General features: G+C 52.8%; 1 non-coding gene across 1 annotated transcript; it reads left to right on the top strand.

Moving 5' to 3' along the window:
- Positions 1-495: 495 nt before the first annotated feature.
- trnat-ugu (transfer RNA threonine (anticodon UGU)) lies at positions 496-568 on the top strand. The gene has a single exon. It is a non-coding gene; the product is annotated as a tRNA-Thr (tRNA).
- Positions 569-7,317: the final 6,749 nt, after the last annotated feature.

Here is a 7,317-nt window from a genome sequence, read left to right as displayed (position 1 = left end):
TTTTCTATGTTTCTATGTTTCTATGTTTCCCTCACTCTCTCTCCCCTTCCTCCTGTCTCTCTTCCCTTAGCTCACACTCTCTCCCCTCACCCTGTCTATCTCCCCTTCCCTCGGTATCTCTCTCCTTCCGTCTCTCTCTCCCCTTCCCCTTCCTCTCTCCTTCTATCTCGCTCTCTCCCCTTCCCCCTCTCTCTCTCTCTCTCCCTTTCCACTGTCGCACACGCCTTCCCCTCTAACTTTTAATTTTCTCCCCCATTCTCTCCCTCTCCTCCCCTCGTCTCGCCCCCCTCCCACCTCCCTTTCTCTCCTTCCCTCGCTCTCGCTCTCCCCTTTCCCATCAGTATCTCCTCCTCCCCCTCTGGCCCATTCCCCCCACTCTCCCCTTCTCCCTCTCGACCCACTCTCCCGCTATCCCCGCTCTCTCGAACTCCTTCCACTCTCTCTTTTCCCTTCACCTCTCTTTCCTGCTCCTTCCCTGTCTTGCCCAGAGCAGGTGGCTCCATAGCTCAGGGGTTAGAGCACTGGTCTTGTAAACCAGGGGTCGAGGGTTCAAATCTCATTGGGGCCTTCACAACATTAACTCAGTATTTAAATTTATGTCAATTAACAAGGGTTTTAATTACAAATATTAAACAGCTCCGAGACTGACCCGAGATCAAAAGGCTTTCCTGTTCTTGTCTCTCTCCCCTATCGTCCCCTGACCCGCCCTTTCCCCCTTTCCCTCTCTCCCTACTTTCCCCATCACTACACATTCTGCCTCTTTTTCTCGTTCCCGCTCTCTCGTTTTCCCTGCTACTTTTCTCACTCATTCCACTCTCTCCCCTTCCTCTCTCTCTCCCTCATTCCCCACTCTTTCCCCTTCCCCCTCTCTCACACATCTTCCTCTATTTACTGTTCCCTCTCTCTCCTCTACCCATTTTCTCCTCTATCTCTCTCTCCTTCCCCCCTCTCTTTCCTTCCCCCCCTCACTCTGCTTCCCCTATCTGTCCCCTGCACCCTGGTTCCCCTTCACCCTTCACCCTCTCCCTCCCCTTCCCCCTCTTTCCCCTTCCGCTGTCGCTCACTCCATCCCCTCTCCCGTTTAATTTTCTCCCCCACACTCTCCCTCCCCTCCCCTGTCTCCACTCTTCTCGCCCCCCTCCCTCCTCCCTTTATCTCCTTCCCTCGCTCTCTCTCTCCCTTTTCCCATCAGACTCCCCCTCCCCCTCTGGCCCATTCCCCCCTCTCTCCCCTTCTCCCTTTCTCCCTTTCTCTCCCTTCCCCCCCACCTCTCCCCCCTTCCCCTCCCTCTCTTTCCCCTTCCCCCCCTCTCTCACTCCTTCCACTCTCTCTTTTCCCTTCCCCTCTCTTTCCTGCTCCTTCCCCTATCTTTCCCAGAGCAGGTGGCTCCAGAGCTCAGGATTTCGAGCCCTCGTCTAGTAAACCAGGGCTCGTGGGTTCAAATCTCCCTTGGGCCTAATTTAGTATTTAAATACCTGTCTTTTATTCCTCCCACTTTTCCCTTTCCTTTCAGGTTCTCCCCCTCTCTCTGCCCTCCCCCTCTCTCTCACTTCTTTCCCCTTCCCCTCCTCTCGCTCACCACTTCCTCCCTCCTCTCACTCTCCTTTCCCTTTCCTTTCAGATCCTTCCCCTCTCTTTCCCTTCCCCATCTCTCACTCTCTTCCCTTCCCCTTCACTTCTCTCCTCTTTCTCACTCCTTCCACCTCTCTTCCCTGAACCTCTCTTTCCCCATCCCTCTCTCTTTCTCCGAATCTACCTTTCCTTCACTGCTCTCTTCCGTTCCTCTCCCCTTCCCTCTCTCTCTCACTCCTTCCATCTCTCTTTTCCCTTCCCCTCTCTTTCCTGCTCCTCCCTTGTCATTTTTAGAGCAGGTGGCTCCTTAGCGCAGGGGTTAAAGCAGTGGTTTGGTAAACCAGCGGTTGTAAGATCAAATATCACTGTGGCCTACACAAAGTTAATTCTGTATTTAAATTCGCCATCAGTTAACAAGGATATTAAACAGCTCCGAGGCCAACCCTGGAACAACAGGCTCCCCTGTGTAACAATCTCTCTCTCCCTTCCCCATCACAACCACTTCTACATCTTTTTACCCCTCTCTCCCTTTGCCGCGATCTCGCTTTCCCTGTCTCTCATTCATTCCCCTCTCCCCACTTTCTCCTTCCCTCTCCCTCCCTTCCCTCTCTCTTGCTCTCCACTTCCCTCTCTACTTTCATTCACTCCACACTCCTTCCCACTCTCTCCCCTTCCCTCTCTCACACCATCCAATATCTCCCTCCACACACTCTCTCGCCTTCCCCCCTCTTTCCTCTCCCCCCTCTGTCTCTCTCTTCCTCCCTGTCTCCCCTTTTCCCTCTCTCTCACTCCTTCCCCACTCTCTTCCCTTCTCCCTCTCTCTCACTCCTTCCCCATTCGCTCCCTTCCCCTCTCTCTTTACTCTTCCCTCTCTCTCTCACTCCTTCCACCCGCTCTTTTCCCTTCCCCTCTCTTTCCTTCTCCTTCCCCTGGCTGTCCTAGTGCAGGTGGCTCCATAGCTCAGGGGTTAGAGCACTGGTCTAGTAAATCTCACTTGAGCCTACTCAAAATTAGCTCAGTATTTAAATTCATCGTCAATTAACAAGGGCTTCAATTATAAATATTAAATATCTCCGAGACTGACCCTGGAACAAAAGGTTCTCCTTTTCCCTTCTCCAACTTCCCCATCATGACACGTTTTGTCTCTTTTCCCTTCCCCTGCCCTTTCCCCCTCCCTCTCACATCTTCCTCTCTCTCAAACATTCCCTCTCTCTCCTTTGTCCATTTCCTCCTCTCTCTCTCTCTCTCCTCCCCCTTTCTCTCTCCCTTCCCCCTCTCTCTCCTTCGCTCACTCTCTCTCCTCTCCCTTTCCCCCTTCACCCTCCACCCTCTCCCCTTTCCCCCTCTCCCCTCTTCCCTCTCCACCCTCTCCCCTTTCCCCCTCTCCCTTCTTCCCTTCCCCCTCTCTCTCCCTTCCCCCCTCTCTCTCTCCTCCCCATCTCACCCCTTCCCCCGTCTCTCTTCCCTTCGCTCACTCTCTCTCCTCTCCCTTTCCCCCCGTCACCCTCCACCCTCGGCCCTTCAGTCGGTATCTCTCCCCTTTCCCCCTCTCCCCTCTTCCCTTCCCCTTCTCTCTCCCTTCCCCCTCTCTCTCTCCGGCCCTATCTCACCCCTTCCCCGTCTCTCTTCCCTTTGCTCAATCTCTCTCCTCTCCCCTTCCCCCCTGCACCCTCCACCCTCTCCTCTTCCCTCGGTATCTCTCCCCTTTCCCCATCACCCCTCTTCCCTTCCCCCTCTCTCTCCCCTTCCCCCTCTCTCTTCCCTTCCCCCTCTCTCTCTCCCCTTCCACTGTCACTCACTCCTTCCCCTCTCCCTTTTCATTTTCTCCCCCACTCTCTCCCTCCCCTCCCCTGTCTCCACACTTCTTGCCCCCTCCCACCTCCCACCTCCCTTTCTCTCCTCCCCTCGCTCTCGCTCTCCCCTTTCCCATCAGACTCTCCCCCTCCCCCTCTGGCCCATTCCCCCCTCTCTCACCTTCTCACTCTCTCATCTTCCCCCCTCTCTCTCCCCTTCCCCTCCCTCTCTTTTCCCTTCCCCTCTCTTTCCTGCTCCTTCCCCTGTCTTTCCCAAAGTAGATGATTCCATAGCTCAGGGGTTAGAGCACTGGTCTCGTACACCAGCGGTTGTGGGTTTAAATCTCACTGGGGCCTAATTTAGTATTTAAGTAGCTGTCTCTCAATCCTCCCACTCTTTTCCCTTTTCTTTCAGGTTCTCCCCCTCTCTGCCCTCCCCCTCTCTCTCTCTCACTCCTTCCCCCTCTCTCCCCTTAACATCTCTTTCCCCTTCCTCCCTTTCTCTCCCCTTCCTCTCCTCTCTCTCAATCTCTATTCCCTCCCTCCTCTCTCTCTCCTTTCCCTTTCCTTTCAGATTCTTCCCTTCTCCCTCTCTCTCCCCTTCCCCTATCTTTCCGTTCCCTATCTCTCTTCCCTTCCCCTCCCTCTCTTTCCCCCTTCCCTCTTTCCTACTCCATCCCTTCTCTCTCCCCCCTTCCATATTCTACATTCTACCCACCTCCGTATCTCCCCTTCCCCTCCCTGTCTCCCCTTCCCCCCCTCTCACTCCTTTCCCTCTCTTCCCTTCCCCTTCACTTCTCTCCCCTCCCCCTGTCTCACTCCCCTTCTGCTCCCTCCTCTTCTTCACTCTTTCTCATTCCTTCCCCCTTTCTTCCCTTAACCTCTCTTTCCCGGTCCCTCTCTCTCTCCCCTGCTCCCCTCTCTTTCTCCTAATCTACCCTTCCCTCTCTCTCTCACTCCTTCACCACTCTTTCCCGTTCCTCCACCTCTCTCTCCCCTTCCCCTCTCTCTCACTCCTTCCACCCTCACTCTCCCCTTCCCCTCTCTCTGCCTCACTGTCCCCCTTCCCCTCTCTTTCCTGCTCCTTCCCCCGTCTTCCTTACAGCAGGTGGCTCCATAGCTCCGGGGTTAGAGCACTGGTCTTGTCAAACCAAGGGTCATGAATTCAAATCTCACTTGGGCCTACTCAAAGTTAGTTTAGTATTTAAATATGCATCTCTCTCCTCTGCCCTTTTGCTCTCCCTCCTCACTTTCCCTTTCCTTTCAGAGTCTCTTATTCTCTCTCCCTCCACACCCTCACACTCTCTCTCTCCCCATCATAAAAGGTTTATAAAACAGCAGCACTTGTGTGCTGAGAGATTTGCTTAGTATTGTCACTGGTGGCAATAAACGCCTGGGCTATCGCTATGGTCTTACTCAAGGTTGGGGTCTCTACAGTCAAAAGTTTGCGAAGTATAGTTTTGTGGCCAATGCCAAGTACAAAGAAGTCCTTGAGCATGTGCTCCAAATGTCCTTCAAAATTTGCAATGTCCTGCAAGGCCCCTTAGCTCGGTGACATAGCTTGCCACTTCCTGGCCTTCAGACCTCTTGTACGTGTAGAACCGGTACCTCGCCATCAGAACGCTTTCCTTCGGGTTCCGATGCTCCCGGACCAGTGTGCACAACTCATCGTACGATTTCTCTGTGGGTTTCGCTGCAGCAAGCAGGTTTTTCATCAGGCCATACGTTGGTGCCCTGCAAACGATGAGGAGAATCGCCCTTCGTTTTGCAGCGTTCGTTTCTCCTTCCATCTCGTTGGCCACGAAGTATTAGTCGAGTCGCTCCACGAAGGTTTCCCAATCATCTCCCTCCGAAAATTTCTCCAGGATGCCCACTGTTCTCTGCATCGTTGGGTTCGTCATCTGTATCTCGTCGCCAGTTGTTGTGTATGAATAAAGAGTCTGACCAGATACTGCGGGCTCAAAGCAAAGTGTGACCTTACTCTTTTATTACAGGTCTCCAGCCTGTGAGGCTTCCTGAAGTACAGGTGCTCCCAAGGGATTGTGGGATCCCTTGGGACCCCAGGGGATGAGCCCTCTGGTGGTTACGCAAAGTATTTACAGGTTTACATATATAATACCCATCATGACCCGTTCTACATCTTTTTACCCCTCTCTCCCTTTCCCACCATCTTGCTTTCCCCATCTCTCACTCATTCCCCTCTCTCACTCTCTCCCCTACCCACTTTCTCCACCCTCTCTTCCCTTCTCTCTCTCCCCTTCCCCTTTCTCTCCCCATCCCCTTGTCTCTTTTTCCTCTTCCTCTCTCTCTCTCCTTCCCCCTCTCTTCCCCCTTCCCTCTCTCTCTCACTCCTTCCACTCTCTCTTTTCCCTTCCCCTCTCTTTCCTACTCCTTTTCCTATCAGCTTCTGCAAATGTGGCTTAATAGCTCTGGGTTAGAGCACTAGACTTATAAACCATTGGTTGTGAGTTCAAATCTTACTGGGGCCTGCTCAAAATTAGCTCAGTATTTAAATTCATCATTAATTAACAAGGGCTTTAATTATAAATATTAAACAGCTCTAAGACTGACCATGCAACAACAGGCTCGTCTCTCTTGCACTCTCTCTCCCCTTCCAAAGCCCTCTCTGCCTTCCCCATCATGACCTATTCTACATCTTTTCACCCCGTCTTTCACTCATTCCCCTCTGCCCCCTTTCCACTCAATCGCCTCCCCCTCACTCCCATTCCCCTCTCTCTCCGCTTGCTCTCCCCTTCCCTCTCTACTTTCATTCACTCCCCACTCCTTCCCCTCTCTCTCCTTCCTCGTCTATCTTACTTCTCTCCCCAACCCCTCTGTCCGCTAACCACTCCCCTTCCCTCTCTCACTCCATCCACTCTCTCCCTCCCTCCACACACGCTCTCCCCTTCTCCCCTGTCATGTATTCAACCAGCATTGTAACCCATGTATAAACTGACCTAAGTTGTACACCGTGAGAACACTGACCACCAGGTGGGAGACACTCCTAACCTGGACCTTCAGGTATAAAAGGGGAAGCTCCACCCACCTTCATCACTTGAGTGCTAAGGAATAAAGGACAGGTCACAGACTGACCTTCTCTCAAGCATGGACCTCGTGTGCATTTATACTGTGTAGTAAGGACGTATCAATGGCGACAAGAAACTGGAATTTAAACCACGCAAGCATGGCCACTAGCAGAACAGACGACAGGTACTGTGTTAAGGAATGGTTGGGACAGAGATTCAACATTGTTAAAGCAGCACACAGTTCTCCAGGCAGACAAGGGCAGTCAGGCATGCCCCAACATGTAGTTGAACCCAGAGGGGGAGTTCGACAGAGACAATGGCAAGCTGAACAGCGATTCACACCATTGCAAGGGACAACGCGGCCAGTAATGGGCCCATCAAGACCTGTTAATGGTGCACTCAAGGACAATAACAGGGGCAGTCAGGGACGATCGACTGGCAAAGGACCTTTTGTTTCAAACCACAACTCATGCTGGAGGCTTGGAGGCACACATTCAGCCGGAGTTTGCAGAGATGAGCAAAATACCTGCAGAAATTGCAGAAATGGACACTGGGGGAAATCGCTGGAAGCTGAAGTTCAGTGAGTTCATGTGGAGCACGTATACAGTTCATACACCAGGACGCCACCGATAATGATGAAAGTGCTCCTCAATGGCATCCCAGTATCAATGGAGTTAGACACGGGTGCCAGCCAGTCCCTGATGGGTATCAAACAGTTCGAAAAGTTGTGGGCATCCAAGGCCAGGAGGCCAAAATTATCGCCGATTGACGCACAGCTATGGACTTATACAAAGCAGATCATTCCGCTAGGCAGCGCCACGGAAGTCGTGACCCACAAAAATTCGGAGAACAGGTTGCCACTCTGGATTGTCCCAGGGGACGGTCCCGCACTACTGGGGAGGAGTTGGCTTGCTGTCATGAACTGG

The sequence above is a fragment of the Pristiophorus japonicus genome, unplaced genomic scaffold (assembly GCF_044704955.1).
Source record: "Pristiophorus japonicus isolate sPriJap1 unplaced genomic scaffold, sPriJap1.hap1 HAP1_SCAFFOLD_468, whole genome shotgun sequence".
NCBI classification, from domain to species: domain Eukaryota; kingdom Metazoa; phylum Chordata; class Chondrichthyes; family Pristiophoridae; genus Pristiophorus; species Pristiophorus japonicus.
This window is presented reverse-complemented; position numbering and strand designations above follow the sequence as displayed.